This window comes from Felis catus, chromosome D4, assembly GCF_018350175.1.
Source record: "Felis catus isolate Fca126 chromosome D4, F.catus_Fca126_mat1.0, whole genome shotgun sequence".
Lineage (NCBI taxonomy): Eukaryota > Metazoa > Chordata > Mammalia > Carnivora > Felidae > Felis > Felis catus.
The window spans coordinates 82562399-82583520 of NC_058380.1; the positions used below are offsets into that span (position 1 = coordinate 82562399).

Sequence of the window (21122 nt, forward strand, 5' to 3'; positions counted from 1 at the left end):
CAGAATCTGAAGCAGGCTCCAGGCTCTAAGCTGTCAGCACAGAGCTCGACGCAGGGCTCGAACTCCTGAACCGTGAGATCATAACCTGAGCTGAAGTCAGACGCTTAACCGACTGAGCCACCCAGGTGACCCCCCTAGTATGTCTATAGAGAAACATTTCTGAGCAACTTCTTGAACAACCTCCTCAGAATTATTCAGGGGGAGAAGAGAGCAGCCACACTGAAGTTCAATTCCTGGCTTTGCAATGTCCAGCTATGACTTTGGCTACTTGACAAAAGCCTTAGTTTGCCTGTGGATCAGGCAGGGATGACACCACTTGCTTTATAGGGCTGCTGGGGAGAGTAAATTAAATAACACACAATGCTTTGCACAGTGCCTGGTAGATGGTCAGTGCTTTTAAATGGAGGCTATTTAGGGGAGGCAGGACAGCTCAGTTGTAAAGGCCATGAACTTAGGTTAGTCAGATGGGTTTAAGGCCTGTCAGCCACGGTACATTGGGATAGTCAACCACCCTCTCTACGCTTCTCTTTCCTCATCCAGGTGGAACAGCAGCAGTGCCTTTAGATGGTTTCAAGGAATAATTGGGAGTGTCCGTACAAGTACCTAGCACAGTCCTTGCGTGTAGTAGGCCCTCAAAAATGGCTTCAGGGAGCCACGGAGACTTCAGCATCAGTTTTCACCTCCTGCCTCCAACATCCCAACACCAAGTTCATTCCTGTGCCAGTCACCAACGTTATCTGTGCGCTCCTGAAAGGCTGCCAGGGAGATGACTTTAAACGTCAGCATCTGGAGAGCTCCTGTTGGTAGGACTCCTGCAAGGCTCACAAATCAGCGTGGAGAAGGCGTATCGGGACGGGGTTCTCCTTGAAATGCACCTCAAACAACTCCAAGCGTAACCAGGGGTCTAGTCACCTTCCTGATATCCGTGCCACTGTCCCTGCCATTCTCCCCCAGCTCCACTTCTCTTCCAGGCCAGAATGATCTTTCTAAAATGCAGACCGGATCTTGTATTTCCACTGACCACAGCTCTCCAGCGGAACTCCCCATCTCAAGTTCTCGGTCCTAAAGTTGGCCCCACGGCATCAAGAGGTCTTCTGCTTCACAAGGGTTCAACGGCCGAAAGACTGAGCAACACTGGGTTAAACCAAGTTTAGCACACATGACTGCTGAGGTGTACGTACTTATCGTACACTGTCTACTTCTAAAAGGGGAACTAATTCAACTGCACTCCCAGAATCTCCAAGCCACAGAATCCTTTATATTCAAAGAACGCTCATTACTACCAGTTTGAAAAACATTTGAGCACACACCTTAGAATGGAACTTGTAAGAGTTTAAGATTTTTCACAAAGCCTTCCTTTCCAGTTTTATTCCTCCCTCGGCCCAAGCCCATGTTCCGATAGTGCAGACCTTACTGCTTTGCCCCCACATTTCTGTGTATCTCTGCCTACAGTGAACACCCATCTCCAACTGGAAAAACTGCACTCACCCTTCAAGGTCCAGCCAAAATATCCCCACCTCTGTGACACCTGCCCCTGGTCCCATCTCACATCCCACTCCTTCGGTCCCAGAGTACACTTTTAATAAAGGGCTGACCTCTTTACTTGCGTCTCACTCCCCTGTCCTCTGCCCAGCAGATAAGCTCATGGAAGGCAGGGCCGCGAATAATTTGCCTCTGTACACCTTGCACTGGGCGTGCACAGAATAGGTGCTCGATTACGCTGAGTCAATGCCCACTGAATGTCAGAAGGAGCCACTGCACGCAAAGTCATAGATTTTTTTATTTAACGTGGTTTAAATGCCTTAGGTTTTATAGTCTTAAAGACTTTTTATTTCTCAGAACATAAATCCTTAGCATCTGACTATAAATTCTTAGTGGATTTAAAGCGTCTTGTACTTTCTGCTCTACTGAATGCAGAATCTGAACAAGGCAGAGCCAAGGGGCTTTTCAGGGATCCACTGACCCTGCTCAGTGATTTTAAAGATGAAGAAACGGAAGCCCCGAGATGGGAGGGGCTTGCCCGGGGGCGGGTGCCCTGATGCCCAGGCCACCCTCTTTCCCTTTAGCGTCATGAACTACACAGTCAAGTCTTCAGAGGTGTAGAGATGACCCATCGGGGTCTTGCAAGCCAGACGCCTCCCTCATGCCCAGCTGAGTGAAGAGAACTTCCCACAATGACACTGAAATGTTCTGCTTGGTAATTATGGACTCAACAGTCATGATGGGCTGCAGCACATATAGAAAAGGCTACAAAAAAGTGACAGCACGACACCAGAACCACCCCCCTCCGCCACCCACCCCCCCAGAAGAGTTGGCTGGTGTTCACTCTTAATGTTAAATGATGAATTCTTTAGACAGTCACATATTTTTTCAAGATAACTCTGAAGGAACTCGGTGATAATTTGGCATCAATATCCAACTTATGTTACCTAACATATTTTAGCAGCTACAACTCCCTGTGTGAGATATTCTATATGGACAGATCTATGGTGATTGGTAAATTACAATATGTACAAGTACAAATGCTTCTAGGAAACGGGGCTTTATGTAAATATGTGATATTTTATATAGAACCCATGCTACCTACATACACAGGTTGCCGTGATAGATGTATCAACAGATAAGCCTTGAAGATGTTTGTCTTTAAAATGACTTGAACTTATTTCTTCTCTAAACGATAGATTGTGAGGTGGGCTTTACAAGTACCCTCTACATCTTGAGGCACGTGGGCAACACAGCTTTAAAAGAGTTAACATATCCCTACCAGAAGTCCTAACAAATTGAATCTTATTTAATTAGATATTGTATTTGGGGGGAAAAAAATGAAATAAAATTCTTTCATTAACTAAACCAAACTCCCTTAAAGGCAACAATATGTTCCTCTCTGTCAGGACAGAATGGAATGAAATCTTTATTTTAATTGGGGTCAGACGAGGAGCCATTTGGTTTCAGATGCTTTGTTTATCAGCCCTGAGCTTTATGGCTGAACCGGAACGTGAAATATTCCATTACACAACCGTTCCACTTAAAAGCCCACTTTCCCAATGCTTTTTCATATGCTAAACGCTGTAAATATAGCTCAAACTAGCTTTGAAATTTAGAAATAGCATATTTAGAGACTCCCCAGTGACATGATGATCCCAGATAGCCTTGGGTCAGAGGTGCTATTTCTTCTATTCAGCAACGTGGCTTCCCTTGGACGAGCGCCTTGTGGTCACCAAGAGTGGGCTAGAAATGCCATCTATCGTGCTACTGCCCCTCAGCAGGCAGGAGTATGCCCCCTGTAAATGCCTGAGCTGGAAGGTTCCAGATACGACAGGCACTTATCAAACACCTCCTGCATGCCAGGCTCTGAAAGACGACGTAGTATGGTGACCAAGGGCAAGGCCTCTGGAGCTAGACCCTCTGCGTCAGAATGACAACCCTAATGCTTACCATCGGTGCGACCTTGGGCAAGTCATTTTCTGCTTCTGCTGTGGTTCTCTCATCCGTACGATAGGAAAAATAATAGTGTCCACTTCACAGGGTTGGTGTGAAGCTAGATGGGTAACGTGTCAAGTGCTTTGAAGAGTGCTCGGCACCGAGTAAGCGTTGTGACCGCTATTGTTTTTAATAAATATTTCCACATTTGTCCTCACGACAGTTTACTGAGGTACGGGTGAGTACAGCCCTTCACAAATGAAGAAATAGGCTGAGAGAGGGTGAGTTATCTGTTCACACAGCCATTTCAACCCAGACTTGTCTTCAGTTCAGGCTCTTTTCCACTAAGAGATGTCACTTCTGGCATAAAATGGAATAAACACCTATTGAAACTTCAGAACCCAGAGATGGCTCCAAATTTCCACATATGCTGAAACGCTTATAATATTTTTGTCTGGGTAACTGGGCAGAGAGGAGTAAGTGTAATCACTACCATTTTCTCTTGCGAGATCCATAACTTCTGTCCAAAAGGAAATTCCAGTAGATTTTATGATCTCCAAAAAGATGACCTAAGTCATCTGATGTAGCAAATGATTCAAACACAAAAACTGGCCTCTTTATTATAACGGAGAAGAACAATAGTTACGATTAAGTGCATTAACTCCTTCACTGTGCGTTTATGGGCAGGGCTCTAGGCTGAGAGCCACGCAAGTTGATTCTGTGAGATTAGGATCTTCTCTCCCAAATGGATGAAAGCAGGGAAATATTAATATAGGAAAATAATTTTTTTTGTCTTAAAATAACTAGTGTTCAGAGAGTCAAAAGACAGTTTTCCATTTCTACAGTGGAATCTCGTTCCATTTTGTTCGGTTTCCTTTAAACTGCGTTCACTCAGAAAACAGCTCTCTTTCTATCTTTCAAGTTCTAGCATCAAAATCCATCTAGAGTTTCAGAATTTTTTGTCAAGCACGTCGGCAACGGGTTAATGACGACATTATCTGACAGTTCCCAAACAGCAGAGGCAAAGAGGGATGGAACTAATCAAGAAAAACATTGCCTCAGTTAGACTTGGCAAACCCAGAGCCAACGTTACACAAGACAAGCCTCCTAAAATGAAACTGGGAAAGTAGCAAAAGTTTTGGCAAAAGGCACATTTTTTTACTTTCATTCTCAGTGAGGACGATAGATTATATTATCTGCACCTGATAGGAAAGAGTTGAATCCCAGTAGGTCTTGAAATTTGCATTCACACACGCTTACAGAAGAGAGAGAGCCATTTTCAAATAAATGCGTCATTCATGGTTTGTAAATTCCAAGACGACACCCATGAAGTTCTCGCTCTACATTTTCCCATCTTCCGTGAGAGGCTCTGTTCTGGGAAATGTAATAAAATGAGCTGTTTCTTGCAACTTCACAGCAGGTATTCTGATTTGATGGTAAATCACTTTTCTTTACTATTTTCACATAATTGTGCCGTGATCCTTTGACACGTTGAAAAAAAGGTAAAGGGATGTCCACATGTATGTAATTCACTAATTGCATTTCTTCAGTGAAGAAAAAATGCTTATGTTAAAGTTATTGATTTTCTTAACCAGAGTTCAAAGCGAAGGTGCCATGAATATCTAAATAAATATCAAGGAAGTGTCAAAGGTAACCAAGGAGGGACCAGGTGAAGTGTGAAGTGTTAATTGTATCTAAAAAAGTATAAAAGAATAGAGGAAAAAGACAGATATACTGAACTTCCAATTATCATAATGTTGCCTTCTTCCTAACACATTTTCAAACTTGAAAAAAAACCCACAGAAGCCAGAGGAATTCAGAGTCGGGGACCCCCGACTGTGGCCTGCATACATCTTACGCTCCGTGTGCACACAGTTCATTTAAATATAAAGCAGAATTACGACTTACATAACGCATATTGACGTCACGATCTACCATTAGCCCTCAGAAGGCGCAGAGAAAGAACCGGACAGGAAATGAAGGAAGGAAACAGATGGGGGAAGACCGTGGGCTGTGCAGTAGGGATACTGTTTCAAAGGTGAGCAGGGGATGGTTCGCCTGATGATCTTCACGCTCACGCACACACCAGCACGTGGAGATAATTTGCAAAAAGAAGGTGCCCGCTGGATAATGAATACACACACGGAATCGCGGACGGGCTCGGCTCTGGGCAAACGTCAGGAGCTTCAGTCTGTCGAAGGCGCTCACCGCTAGACAGCGCACGAGCAAGTACAGTGGAACGGGGCGGGGGGGGGGGTGTGTCTTCTAGGCACCAGTCGGCTGCCTAAACTCGTCTGGACCTCAGTTTCCTTATCTGTAAAGTGGGGATGGCAACACTCACTGGGAAGGGCTGGGGGGGGGGGGCGGATTAGGGGCACTGCAGCGCAGCATCTCACACGCGGAGGTGCTCGCTCCACAAAGGGACCTGGCAGGGACCGCCCCATCTTCACCACCTTCTTCCCAGCCTTCCCCCCGGGCTGCCGACGGATGGCACACTCCCAGGGAGCGCACAAGGGTGCCTTCAGTACTCCTGGGTGGCACCAAACAGGCGTCTACAATGTTAGACGAACTGACGAGGGATAAAAGCCTTCTGATTCTCCAGCTCCAGGCCCGACTTTCCTCTGAAACTCCAAGGCCTGTCTTCCCAGCACGCTGAGCGCCACCCCTGGGATGACCCACGCGGTCCTCAAACCTGGCACTCCCGTCACTGAAGTCTCTGCCCCGCCACTCAGCCTGTAGGCGTTCCGGGCCTCGGCCAAGAAATCTCCACTCATTCACTCGCTGGGTTCTGTGTTCGGCCCCGTCTCCAACTTGCCCGTCTCTGCTCCTCCTCCACTTCTGAGAAGCCACCTACTTCGGATGAAACCACCTGCAAAGTATCTCCAGCTGTCCCTGCCTCCTCGCTCCTTTTTCCTCCCCCTCTCGGGTCAGCAGAGTCGGCCTCTTCAAGGACAGCTCACAAGTCCAGACAAACGTGCCAAGCACCGCGGTCCTCCCCAAGGCCCCAGCAGCACTGCCTGAGGCCCTGAGCCTCCCAGAGTTTCGCTCTCGTGCCTCCTGCCACACTGAGAGCTCCTCATGTTCCCTGCATCTACCCCGGCACTGCATCATTCCGCGGCACTTTCTGTCTTATTAAGCACGCGTCTGCCTGCCGTGTTAGTGAACGGCGGCCACCTGAGATGGGTAGAGTGGGGGGTTGTTATTCCCATCCGACAGGGGAGGAAGTTAAGGGGAGGAGAGTAACCCATGTGAGGTCACACAGCAAAACTGACAGAGTGAGATGCGACCCAGGGCTTGGGACTCCACTTGGCTGGCCTTTCCGTATTTCCCTCCCCGCAGCCAGAAATGCACACACCTCACCTCCAGCTCACATTCCAGCTACTGCTGTCAACTGCTTCCAAGGAGCGTCGTGGCCCTGAGGCATTCTCCGACCCGGAGGGGGTAGGGGTGTGTGTGTGGGGGGAGAGCCTGGGTCCTTTTCACTAAAATAAGCAAAGCTCCCTAACAATAGGAGCATTTTAAAGACGGAACAGTTGCGTCAGAAGAAAGCGAGCTTCCTGGCACGGGAGGTGTGCAAGCAGAGGCTGGAAGGCCTCATGGTGGGGTTGGGGGCGGGCTGTGGAGGACTGTCGTGGAAGAGACTCGGGTGTGGAACAGGTGATAAGATCCCTCTAGTCTTAAGATCCTCAAACGCAAAATACAGATTAGGAAAACAAGGTGAGCCCAGAACAGGTCAGGAAGCAGGACGCAAAGAAGTCATCTTCTTCCTGTGACTGCCGAACTCCTACTCAGCCCGAAGGCCCCATTCGAATATCCCTGCCTCTAGAGAGACTTCCCAGACTCCTTCGCAAGGCAAGAATCCCTCTGCTATGCTTTGTTTCTTTTTTTGTTTTTGTTTTGTTTTTTTTAGTTTACTTATTTGAGAGAGAGAGAGAGTGTGTGTGTGTAAGCAGGAGAGGGGCAGAGAGAGAGGGGGAGAGTGACAGAGAATCTCAAGTAGGCTCTGCACCGTCAGTGCAAAGCCCCACATGGGGCTTGAACTCACAAAGCATGAGATCATGGCCGGAGCCCAAAGCCAAGAGTCAGACGCTTAAATGACTGGGTCACCCTGGCGCCCCCTCTGCTATGCTTCTGGCTCTCTGCTAAGAGCCCAGATGTCAGGGGGAGCCAGACCTGGCCCCAGTCCCGGCTGTGGCATTAGTAGGGTGGCCTCAGCAAAGCTCCTCTGCCGCTCCGAGCTCAGGTTGCCGCGAGGGTCTGAGAACTAACATAGGCGAAGAAGTCGGCCCCGTGCCTGGCACGGAGCAAGTGCTCAGGAAGTGGCAGCCGTCCCGGCATGGGCAGCTTCGCCGGACAAGCTCACGCTGGGGACAAAGCAGCTGCTCGGCCAACGTCGGCCGACAATGGAAGACACTGACAATCGACCGATGACAGCAGCGGTGGCACCGCAGAACACAGCCTGGCTTCTCAGCAGACCTGGGTCTGCTCCTAGGTTGGCCACTTTACGGGCTTGAAACGCTGGGAAAGTCACCTCATCCTTCCAAGCCCCAGTTCTTTCCGTTGAGAAACGGGACCAAAAACTAGTTCTGTGCACCTCCCCCCTTAACGGCGGGCTTTGTGGACCACAGAGCGCCAAGCCATGGGCGACTGCGTGACGCAGGGCGAGGCTGGGATGGGGGACAGAAAAGCTGCCGCCCAGCTTGGCTGGGCGGCTCGGGGCTGGCTGCAGTCCAGGGTCCCTGGGCTCTCAAAACAAAACCCCGCAGTTATCAGGGCCTCGTGACTGGAGGGTCTCCACTTCGCTTGTATGTGGAAGCTGTGTGCGGTCAATCACACGGGAAACCAAAATCAGAGAGGAAAATGACAAAGGGAGAGAGAGAGAAGAGTATAGAGGATCCAGTAGGTCAAAGTGTTCCTGGAAAATAAAAGCTCCAAACAAGAACCAGCAGAATGGCAAAAAGGCAAACAGACGATCAAAAGCAGGAGAACAAAATGCAGGACGGGAAGTCAGTGCCAAAGAATTGATTAGTCAAACATATGAATCTCTCACGCTGAAGCAGAAATATCACAGCCCCGGCTCCTCACTGTGGAGCCCTCTCGTCATAATGGGAGCTATGAAGAGGCCGGGGAATAAAGCAACTTTCATTTTTCCTCTGTGAACGCCGAGGGCCAGGCCCCATGAAGACCTCGCCTTGTGCTAGCTTCGGGGGGGAGCGTGGCCCCTGGCCACGGGAGTGGGGTGCGAGTGAATGGGCCGGCACTTGGCTCACTTCACTTGAAAGCTCAGAGGCCTCTATACATACAGATCTCAGGCAAGAACAGCATCCTGGGACGTGGACTTATAGATTCAAATGACGAGAGGTGAGTGTCCTCGGCATCACGGGGACTAGAGTTCCTTCGCTCCTCTTTTCAGCGGCCTTCCTTGCTGCACGGCCCCCTGGCTGTCGCAGCAGCCGGCGACGACAGAGTGCCGCACGGCTCAACAAAGCCGCAGGCAGAAACTTACCAGAAGCCATACAACTGGGAGACTCCCAAATCTGCGGGGTGGCCCCAGAAAGGGTGTACGTAAACCGGGTTGGCAACAATAAAGACCTGTGGGCAGCTTGGAACAGTGGAAGGAGGAGTCGATTCGGAGCCAGCAGATGTTGGTTCTAATACCAGCTCTGCCAATAATGGGCATGCGATCTTGGCTAAAATTATCTCATCCCTCTGAGTCTCGGTTTCCTAAACCGGAAAATGGGGATAATGACACACCCCTCAAGAGCTGCCGGGGGGGTGAAGCTAAATGAGATGGGAAGATGCCCGGCAGGGTGTCTGCCTCACAGTTGTTCGGTCTAGGCAATCTGAGGGAGTCATGCTGCCATATTTGAAAACATGGCTGGTATTTCTGGAAACCAGGGAACGAGCTGCATCCCTTGTGGCTCTTTTCTGAATGGGCTACAGGAACTTGGATCTTTCAGGTTTATTACCACTGGAATGTCATTCTGAGGTCTGTTTACCTTTTGGCCTTTCTTCTCCAGCGCCCTATGAGGCGGCCCTGGACTGAGCTCCGGATGAAGAGCTCAGGGCAAGTCTCTCTGTCGACTCCTATTCTCAGTGCAGCCCGGGCTCCCTTGTTTACTCCACAGCCACAACAAGAGTCAGCCTGGCACAGGGGAAGGAGCTCAGGCTTTGGGGTCAGAGACTCTGGTTAGAGGCCCAAAACTACCCCTGGCTCGCTGTGGTAGAGGTTGTTTCTCGATACACATTGCATGCATGTGGTACCAGAAATTTCAAGCAGGAAATACTTTTTTTTTTTTTTTTTTAGGGTGAGTCCTACTGGACAGAGGAGATCCAACAAAACTGATACAACCAGAAGATACTCTATAGACTCCAGTGCTACACGATAATTTTCTCAGTCAAGATCTCTACCTCTTTTCCTGGTTGCTAGGAAGCCAATAAGGCCCAGGGTCTAAGGATGTCAGAGCTGGAAGAGTCTCTGGATTTCATCAAGTCCATCTCTTTCTTTAACTGTTGGAGCAAGGGAAGCCCAAAGGGTCAGGCAATTTACCCCCAGGTTACACAAGGAACTGGAAGTATTGGTTGGGGTTGGGGTTGGGGTTGGTGCTGCCCTGCTCTGCCTCTAAAGACAACATACAGAGCCTTGCCCTTGACCACTGGTAGGAAAGGGCTGGTTTGCTGCTTCATGGACAGGATGGGGTGATCAGTACAGCCGGGCTTACTGCTTCCTGGAAGGCTAATGGCCGTGCAGAATAGAGAAACATCTCCCCGCTAATGATTTCCTGCACTGCCTGCTATAGTGTCTGCTTGAGATAGATCCTGGATGAGAACTCAGAACCTTCCACACCTCCTCTCTGTGGCCTTGCCCAACACCTACCCCCAAAGCCTCTATTCTGTAGGATGAAAAAGATAGGAAGGAAACAGTGGGGGTCAAACAGAAGCTATATATATACATATATACATATACATATATGTACACACATATGTATATGTATATATGTATATATGTATATATATGTATATGTATAATACTCGAGAAATGCAAGGTCAACAGTCGTTTTATGAATGCCCAGCCTGAAAAAAATATTTGTCATCTGTATCGTAAACAAAGGTGTATTAACCCAATACGTAAAAAGTTCCTAAAAATCGAGAAAAAGAATAAATACTCCATAGAAAAATGGACAAGAGAATCCTATAGTTCACAGCACAAGAAACACAAATTACCCTTAAGTGTAAGAAAAGAGATTCAGCCTCGCTTGCAGTAATAGAGCTATATGAAATTTCCCTGAGACATCACTTTGTACCCATCAGATTGGAAATAATCCATAAATTTAGCAACACACTTAACTGGTAAAGCCGCGGGATAAAAGGACAGAATGAAAGAAGATGCAACCCTGTGGAGGGGGATTTGGCAACATCCAGCAGAGTTATATATGCAGTTGCCCTCTGACCCAGCAATCTGACCTACCCCAAACATATACTTAGGAAAACAGAAAATGATTATATGTAGTAGCTACCTTGTGTGTGTGTGTGTTTGCGTGTGTGTGTGTGTGTGTGTGTGTGTGTGTGTGTGTGTGTTTAAGTAATGGAGAGGGGTTAGGAGGGAGTGAAGATCTGGGGTAGAAGGAAGTGGGATGAAAGCCTGGTTTGAATGAACCTTGTTATATATTTAAAATCATGTTGGGGCACCTGGGTGGCTCAGTTGGTTGAGCGTCTGACTCCTGATTTCAGCTCAGGCCATGATCTCACAGTTCGTGAGTTGAAGCCCCACATAGGGCTCTGCGCTGACAGTGTGGAGCCTGCTTAGGATTCTCTTTCCCTCTCTCTCTCTCCGCTCCTACCCCACTCGTGCACATGCTCTCTCCCTCTCAAAAATAAATAAATAAACATTAAAAAAAATCATGTAAAATGTTCACAAGATCAAGGACTCCTAGTTGTAGCCCAGGGGCACTGTAAATGGAAATGTAGATAAGAATGGATGGCAGGGGCGCCTGGGTGGCTCAGTCAGTTAAGCATCTGACCCTTGATTTCAGCTCAGGTCATGATCTCACGGTCATGGGATCAGGCCCCACAATGGGCTCTGTGCGGACAGCATGGAGTCTGCTTGGGATCCTCTCTCCCTCTCTCTCTGATCCTCCCCTGCTTCTGCTGTCTCAATAGGAAAAAAAAAATTACAGACGGTAGTAACAGTTATGGAAAATAATTTGGCAAGTATATTAAGAACCTTAAAAGTATGCTGGTCTTTTAATCTAGTATTGGAACTGCTGGGGGTTTAGTTTAAGGGAAAACTCAAATGCTAAGGAGTCTCTGTATACAAAATTGTTCAAGCAAAACAACAACAAAAATTTAAATTTTCCTCGGGAGGGGCACAGTTAGGTACATTGTTTCACAACTAGTCAAAGGAATTATACAACTGTTTATAAAGATGCTGTCTCTAGGTCGGAGGAAAATCCGTATGAAGAGGGCCACAGGAAAAGAGAAGAAAACTGTACGGACTGTATGTAAGCTCAATTATGTAAAGAGGCATAAAAACATGTGAAAAGATGCACCAAAATTTAATGCTGGTTGCCTCGGGGTAGTGGGAACGTGAGTGACCTTTTTTCACACGTTCTTCTGCCTTTTTAAAATTTCTGCAGTGAAAACATATTACTTTTATAATCAGAAAAAACAATACACATCATGATTTTTCAGATGTTGTCTCAACCTGGCCCTTCGCCCTGGTGTAAATTTCTATGATTGCTCCTGTTATTATACCAAGAAGATAAACTTCGCAACTGACTGGGTAGCCCTGAGTGGTATTAGGGCTACACCTACGTGGGACGGATTTTAACTAGCAGAAAGGACCCTCTAAGTAGGAACACTCAAAGGCAATTAGTTGGTAACAATATTATAAGTAGAAAAGGAGCCAAATAAATGTTTCCTGGATATCATTAATTTAGTTGTAGAACAGATTCAGAGTTACTCTGATAACCCCATACCGAAGAAGGCACTCATTATAAAGACAGCCGTGTGTTACACAAGGAAATGCAGACACAGACATGGTTCTGCTGTACCCAACGAAGATTCCCACGGAGACAGCAGTGCTGAAAATCACCCTTGGAAACAAAAACTCCATCCAGGCAAATGAGCCCAGTGCAACACCAATTGAGTGGTCCCGCCCACCTCTCCCGGAACCCAGCTCCTCTCCTCCCCGGGCTTGGTCTGCATGCTATGACCCAGTGCAGGCCACTTCTTGGAACCTTCTTATTTATAAAGTGGGCATACTAATTTACAAAAAGAAAACTCTATACATGAGCACAGAGAAGACTGGACGAGAGAGGCCTGGGGATGCACTTAGCACAGTGCCTGGCGAGTCTTAGGGACCCCATTTCCCGAAGAACTTTTCCCTCCGTTCCCACTCTCGCCACGAGAGTCCAGGAACCCTCATCTCCTGCCTGGGTGATCACAGGCAGCTTCTAATTGCTCTCCGTGCTTCCATGAAGGCCCCCGCCTCCCAGCAGCCAGCGTGGTTTTTTTTTTTTTAGAAAGCATACAATTGATCGTGGTACACCTGTTTTAAAAACCCTCACGGCTTTTCACTGACTGAGAATAAAGTCCCAACCCTGTGTGGCCTGTAAGACCTTATGTCATCCAGCCCTGCCTAGATCTCTAACTTCAACTCAGGCCACTTGCCTCTTTGCTCGCTCCATCCTGGGCTCCCCAGTTCCCTTTAGTCCTTCTAAGGTGCTGGGTTACCTCCTTCTCTCTGCTTGGAACATTTTCTTCCCTCACCCAATTCATCCTTCACCTCTTGGGTGAGATGTCAGCTCCAAAAAGACTTCCCTGACCGCCCCGTCTGAAGTAGAATCATGGAAGAACTCAGATGACACGTTTCAAATGATGCGTTTGTCTCCCTGTTTTCTGTACCTATTTTACCAGAATGTACTCTGTTTCTAGTCCCTACTGTTGGCTGCTTCCCCAACCCTCATTCTCTCCCCTCTCTTTCCTAACACAACCCCAGTTCGTTCATGCCGCCATCCCCCTCTATGAGGACAAGTCATTTAGGTCCTATCCCAGAGGCAGGGGGTGGGTCCTCACAGCCAATCCCAGTGGTCTCATGCCCTTACCAGTGATTGGTCAGGGTATGGGCATGGGACTCAATTCTGGTCAATGACACATGAGAAGTCACCAGGAGAGTTTCGGGCAAAGGTTTTCTGATCTTAAGAGATACCCATCCTTTCCCGGCCTTGAAAGATTGTTGTGAGGACGTAATGCATTGAAGTGACATAGCCATCTTGAGACCAGAAAGGAAGACTGCCTGATGGCATGACCAACAGGCTGAAGTTACGAGAATCAAGAATAAAAGAACAGAGTTCTTGATATCATCAGTCAATTACTAAAGCAGCCAATCACTGAGCTGCCTACCTCTGATCCTCCCATGATCAATCATAAAAGGCCACATTCTTTTAGCCACACCTGCAGCTGAAAGCTTCTTGGTACAGTATTCTGTTCCTCCATCTGGTGTAGGGTCTAACACATAGTAGGCTCAATAAAACTTATTTGAATGAATGAATCAGTGTTCACTGTAGAGTATTAAGAAAAAACAATCCTGGGGCGCCTGGGTGGCTCAGTCAGTTGAGTGTCTGACTTCGGCTCAGGTCATGATCTCGCAGTTGATGAGTTCGAGCCCGGCGTTGGGCTCTGTGCTGACAGCTTGGAGCCTGGAGCCTGCTTCGGATTCTGTGTCTCCCTCTCTCTCTCTGCCCCTTCCCTGCTCATGCTCTGTCTCTCTCTGTCTCAAAAATAAACATTAAAAAAAAAAACAATTTAAGAAAAAAAAAATCCTGCTGCTAAAGTAGGAGTCATACCATTTCTATGAGACACGTATTCAATTTTTGTTCCTCCTTTTTATGACACCAACTTCATTAAAAGAAAAAGGAAAAAAAAACTGTAAGCACAGTTCTACCATCCTAATGTAGTGCAGAACTGAGCTGCTAAAGTGAAGGTTCTTCTGGAAACACAGACCCCATGCACTGGGGCAGCTTACAGAATGCAGTTTCCCGGGGGGTACTGGCAGTCCCTCTGCGTGCAGTCTAAGTTTCAAGTAACTTTACACATAGCTCAGGAACAGGAAGAAAAATTTCCCCTTGGTGATTAAGCTTCCCGGAATATTCACAGGAAAAGTTTTCAGTGGATACGGAGTGAGTATCCGTTTCCGAATCAGCCCCAAGGGAGGCCGCCTCTTGGTTACATGGCTTTGCAGTCAGACCTGGATTTGAATCCTGGCTTTGTCACCCCTAGTTGCTGTGACTTTGGGCAAGTGACTTGCCTTCTCTGAGCCTCAGCTTCTCCGTCTATAAAATGGGAACGATATCAAATTCATAGATTTTTGGGGAGGCTTAAGATTAACTGTGGTACTCATATGGTACTGAGCTTGGTATATTGCTAATTCTCAAAAAAAGCTTTAGTTACAATGAAGCTGCTCCTAGGGCAATCTTTAAGTGTCACGATTCCTTAAAGAAGGGCCTTACAGGTTGAAGGACAGGGGAGTTAGCAGAATGTCACGTGCCACAAGGCAGGTGAGATCTGGATTCCCAGTGTTGCCAAAAGCTGGCCTTCCTCCTGGGAGACGGCGTGGCCCAGTGAAAAGGGCATAGGCCTTGGAGTCAGTCAGAGTTGGGGGTCTTATCCCAGCCGTACACTCAATGGCTGTGACCTTGGGTTTGGCACCAAATCTCTGCTCTTCAGTTTCTTCATCCGTGACGGGGATCATACCGCCCCCACCCCCAGCCCAACGTATCAGTGGACTGAGTAACAGCGTACATGGAAAGTGTCTGGGACAGTGCCTGGCACACAGGAGAGCCACAGAACCTGCTAACTCCTGCCTCCGTTCTTCCCAATCACGTTCGGGTTAAAACCAGAAGCTCTCACTACACAGTGAACTGGGTCCCCTGGCAGGAGGGCACAGGAATGGTACCGGTGGCTTGAAAAAGATGACTAAATTGCCCAACAATGGCAACTACGTATAATAAACCCATCCCACAAATGTTTTCTTTGGTTTCAAGGCCCTGCTGTGCCTGCATCCTGCCACCCCCTTGAACGTGGGGGTCTGCGCCTCTCGCTCACACAGAGAAAATTGGCAGACCCCTCTCCCCTCCTCGGAGCCGCTGCTCGTGCCCTCTGCCCGAGGATGGCAGTGTCACAAGAGCAAGGGAGCTGCACAATGCCCAGAGATTTATGAAAATACGCATCTGAAAAAGGGATTGCTGTGCAGAGAGTGGTCGTGTGGGCAGGCCTGGTGCATGGGAGCAATTAGAGCCGGTTTGCAACAACTCAGTGCTGTTCTATTCAACTGCTTAAAGAATTGCCATAGCAACAGCAGCCACACATAGTAAAGTGGCAGCAAGATGGAGCAAACACTTGAAAAAGACTCTCTTGTTAAGCCCCCTCCCCTCCCCAAAAATGAATAAAGGGCCATTTTGTTTCTCTAAAATAGTCTTGCAATCAATGTCCACGCTTCATGCCAAAGTGGGTGACTAGATAGATGCCTACCTTCTTTTCCTTCTTCTTCTTCTCTTCTCTTTCTCTCTCTCTCTCTCTCTCTCTCTCTCTTTTGGTCCTAATAATGATAACAGCAGCTACCTTTTAATGAGCTCCTACTATGTCCTGGGCCTTGCGCTGATGACTTCACTTCCTTCCATCAGCTGGCATCTACTGAGTGCAAACTCTATCTGCTCTGGGGACATGAGACATCCCGGATGCTGTCCCCACCTGCAAGGAGCCTGAAGTCTAGTGAGAGAAAGCCATAAGCAAATCTGCTTAGGGGAGGGGGCGGCATCTGAGCCAAGTCTTGAATGAACACTCAGTGGGCATCCACCAAGATGAATAAGAAACTTCCTTTTCCTTCAGAAAACTCACAGTATAGTATGTGTTCCAGGGCGGGGTGGAGGGAAGAAACATGGAGAAAACATGTGAGGCCACATCTAATTGCTAACATATGGAGTCAGGAGACCACAATCGGTAATTTCCTTAACAAAACAGATTTCAGGACGACAATATACCTCCTGTACATGTTATGGCACCAGTAGGCTAGTCCCCAACCGCAGGTCACATGGTCTGCTCAACACTTCATGTTCCTCATCCTGTTGAGGCCTTTCTCACCAGAACCATGGGAAGTGATAGTTCTTATTCCATGTGGACAACAGGATATGGAACCAAGGCTAACTAAGTTGTGACTTGCTTTCAGGGTCATACAGCTAAGAAGTTACAGAGTAGTGAACCCAAGACGTCTTGGTAAAACACCCGTAGTGTTTATTTGGTAGGCTGAACGGATTTCAGGCTGACACGTCACTCATTGAAAAGGTCACAACTTGTTCTTGGAATAGTTGAGCTGAAACTGAAAGATACCTCATACCATTAAATTAACCTACTTCTAATGAAAAGGAGGACTAGTTAAATGGCGGGTGGGGGGGAAAGAGTGGCAACTCAAAAGAGTGGAAGAGATCTCATACCAGAGATGCTAAGTGGCTGGGCGCCAAGGGCTCTGCTCCTCAGCCTGCCTTGACCCGGAAAAGGCGAACTGCATCCCGGGGTCAGAGTTTAGAATGAATTTACCTGGAAGTACTTCAGTGTATGGGATACTTGTAGAAACTATCTGGGTCTGCTCTATGGAATCAACTTTGCATTCGACAAATTAGAAATTTAGGCCACAAGCTGGAGCTTCTGGGAGGTGATGAAAGCAGGAGCCCGAGACTCCCTAAAAACTAAGGAAATGACAGAGCAGGCCCTTTGCACCTGTAGAAACAGCATGGTGACAGAACGGGTGATCTGAGCATGCAGTCTGAGAGAGAAAGAGAGAAGGATCCGGTGGCGTCTTGGGGATGAAAAGATATGTAAATGGGGAAGTTGACTTGGCAATGAATTGCACCTATCTGAAAGAGGCCACTTATGCTGGGCTTCCGACAGAGGGCACAGAGATGCTGAGAACAGGGTATATATCATACTTGGCACATAGTAGGCATTCATCCAATAAACAGACTTTGAATGAATAACATCCCCAACAATACCCTTCGGCAAATACAACAAGAAGATTAAAAAAAACTCAGTGGTGTCTGTGGGGTTAATGGTCAGACTTACTTCAGGACTGAAACTAGAGTCGATCTAGAAATAAAGGCTGCAAACTCAAAACGTCCTCACGGACCCACAAAGAGCATAATAAACGAGATGAGTGATGGAGCAGGGCGTAAGACAGCAGCGAGTGGTGTAGACAGAGCCGTCACGCCCCGTCTCCGTGTCCTCCTATTTGCAAGCATCCCCCCCATAAAGGTTAAAATATAAAATACCACTTGACAAACTACCACCCATAAGTGGGTTTGTTGAATGTGGCCCACAGGCTGCCAGTTTTGACCTCTGACAGAGGAGTGGATGGACCACATTTGTCTTCCCATCAAAAATGCCTCTGCGATTAATGTCTCAGACTGGCCATGGACAGGGGCCTCGTCTCGGAGAGGGAGTCTGAAGGGCCGTCACTCTGTCGTACTGATGAAGCATTTGTACCTTTGGGTCCTTCAGTGCTCAGACAAGCGGATGGCGGTGTGCAACCTCATTACGGAAACTGAGGCGCATAACCAAATGCTTATCTCTGACTTAGCCACCTAGCAGGAGGCAGATGGGGCTTCAACTCAGTATGTTCCCACCTCTGAAAAGCCGGGGATTACTCTTTATTTCAATAACTGGAAGTGGGGAAAGGACAGGGAACAGTCATGAATTTCCCTGAAGCATGCTGGGAAGTAGTATAATCACTCCATTTTACAGATGATAATACTGAGACTCAGGAAAGGGGGAGACACATTCAAGGTCACGCTGTGAATGAGCCTCAGAGCCAGGATCTGAAATTAGGCAAGGCTTCCTTTTAAACACGTGTTTTATTTCTACAGGGAGATGTCGGTGCAGGAACCCGGCCCAGGAGAGAAGCCCTCTTCCGGGAGAGGTCTCTGTAGGAAGGCTCTTCCCCCATGCTCAGGGCCTGCCATTACGTACGACCTGGCCTCCTGGGTTAAACTGACCCTTGCTGGGGGAGTGGGGGGTTGGCCGAAGGAAGGAGAAGAGCAAGAATTGCGGCCTCCCGTTTTGAGGGCATCCCTGATATATGTGCTAACTGTTTAAACTCCAAGAGAGAAGACACGATTCAAGAGTTCACCTCAACCGCTGTGTACTAACGTAGGTGGTGGGCAAATGCCACACGCCAGAGGGCGGAGAGAAGACTGCTTTAACTGGATCCTTCTCTCTCTGATTGATAACTCACTGAACAATAATCAGCTGGCATTACGACCCTTCTCCACAGGAGCCACAGGGGAAAAAAATTTGAGACCGTGTTGCAAACCGGACAAAACGAGGCAGACCACGGAAAGTCCACTTCCTCTCCACAAGTGGGTAAACCCCCCAGCATTAGGTCAAAGAAAACCATGAACCTTCCAGGTTCACTCACCTAGTGTTCTCCACCATTCTCTGTTGAAACCTGCTCCACTCTCCCCAGCCGCTGACCCCTGTTCCTCTTCATCCTCAACCACTGCCCAACACACACACACACACACACACACACACACACACACACACACACACACTCTTCACCTGGGTGTCACAAACTAGAGCCATCAGATGAAAGCCCCCCCCCCTCCACCCCTGTCCTTCCTGGATCTCCACCCCCAGGCTTCCTTCCCCAGTGATGCTCAGGCAGAGGGCCTCTCCCCTGCTCCAAGGCCAACCCACCACTCTGCTTTGCCAAACCCCTTCCATCTCAGCGCCTTGCTTCGTTCTCATTGCATTTCGCTGTGCTCGAGTTTCTTCCGATGTTAAAGCAACACACACACACACCAACCCTCCTCCCCCAAGTTTTCCCTCATCCCTATAAAACCACATGGGTCTCACCATCTTTCTCTCTGCCTCCTACCAGTCAAACTGCCCACACAAGCTATCTAATTTCACCCAAGGTTCCCAAGACCTTGTGGCTAAAGCCCACAGGAGATTCTCTGTCTTTATCTAATTAGCCTCTTCTCAGTGGCTGGACACACATAAGCACTCTCATCCCTTGGCTTTGGTATGTTATCCTGGTTTTAACCCCTCTCTCTGGATGGACCTTTCCTGGTTCCTCTACTGCCTCCTCTATCTTTGGTATTTTAGATACGGATGTTCTCTGGCTTACATTCTCTTTACTTCCTACTTTATGCCCTTTCCCCGGTTAATTATTCACCATCCGTATGCTGACATCTCTTAAAACTGTGTCTCCATCCCACCCCTCTCTCCTGACCTCATGGAATCATATCCAAAGCTGCCTCACAGGGCGTTTCTTGGTCAGATGTCCACTGACACACTCAACATGAATAAAATTGAACTCCTCGTCCTTCCCAAGCCGGTTCTTCCTCCTTCATCCCAGTGAATGGCCCCACTTAGTCTTGAGGGCCGGTCTTGCTTTACTTTTCTGTCTCCTCTCTGTCCCCTCGGGCACCGAGACCGGTGGATTCCGCCCGTCACGTCTCTCAAGCCCATCCACTTCTTCCATGCCTGTGGTCGCTTCTGCAGGCCAGGTCACCATCCTCTCACCCCTGGATCACACGGTAACCACCTCCCGGGTGGTCTCTGCCTTCATGCTTGTCATTTCCCTTTGGACACTACCACCACAGCCACCTCTGAAAATGCCTACATATTCATGTAACTTTCCTGCTTCAAAACTCTTCCAGAGCTGCCCCAACTGACATTAGAATTCATCTGAAGCTTCCTGATTTGGCTTATAAGGTCCTCCCTGATCTGACCCAAATCTATCTTTAAATTCCATCCCCTGCCATGCCCTCCCTGGGCCAGTGTCCGCTACTCCCTGTGCCTGGGGGCTGCTTTCCCTCCCGCTCCTGGCTACCTCTCACTCACTCCTCAGGTCTCAGCCTGGGTATCACTTCCTCTGGGGCACCTTCCCACAACCCCGGTTCCTGGTTGGGCACCCCTCCTAAGATCTCCCACATCATCCACTGTTTCCCCTCCAGAGCACTCGCTAGACCATATTATAATTGCCTATTTCCTTGTCATCCTCTCCACTGGTCTGTCTCATTCCTTGTTGCCTATCCAGTGCCCAATCTGCTTACTGACACCTAAGAGGGGCTATTTGTGGTTACAACAATGAATGGACGAATGAGAGAAATCCCAAAGATGCATCTGATAATGAAAAGAAGTTCGAGTTCTGAGTGGACAGCCACAGACTGGTAGAAAAAAAAATCCACAGATTTGTGGTATGAATCAGCTTCCAACCCTGATTCTGCAACTGATTGACTTTGTGACCTGGGATTGATTATTTAATGTCTTGGAATCTCAGCTCCTCATCTGTAAAACTGGTGTCACTACCTATCTCTCGGGTTGCGGTATTAAATGAGATGGCACATGAAAACTCCTGCCACCATGCAGGGTGCATAATAGACATCAGAGATGTGTGTTTTTTTTAAATTAAGTGAAAAAGTCTAATTATTCAAAAAGAACATTTTGAGGCACATGAGAATAGAGCTGGCTGGTAAGACACATGACCAGCACTCCATCTGCAATGATGAAAGAAAGCTAAAGGCAGGAGTCACGAACTCAATATCAAAGCTCTTCTGTGCAAAGGAGAGGATTCCTCCAAAGACGTTAAATCAGAAGAACTAAGTTTCCACACGTTGTTCTCATTACTTTCTTAGCAAGCAGCT

General features: G+C 47.9%; 1 protein-coding gene across 12 annotated transcripts in view; it reads right to left on the minus strand.

Moving 5' to 3' along the window:
- DENND1A (DENN domain containing 1A) overlaps positions 1-21122 on the minus strand; it is a 510341-nt gene that overhangs the window by 104787 nt on the left and 384432 nt on the right. The gene's annotated exons all lie outside the window — the stretch shown is intronic.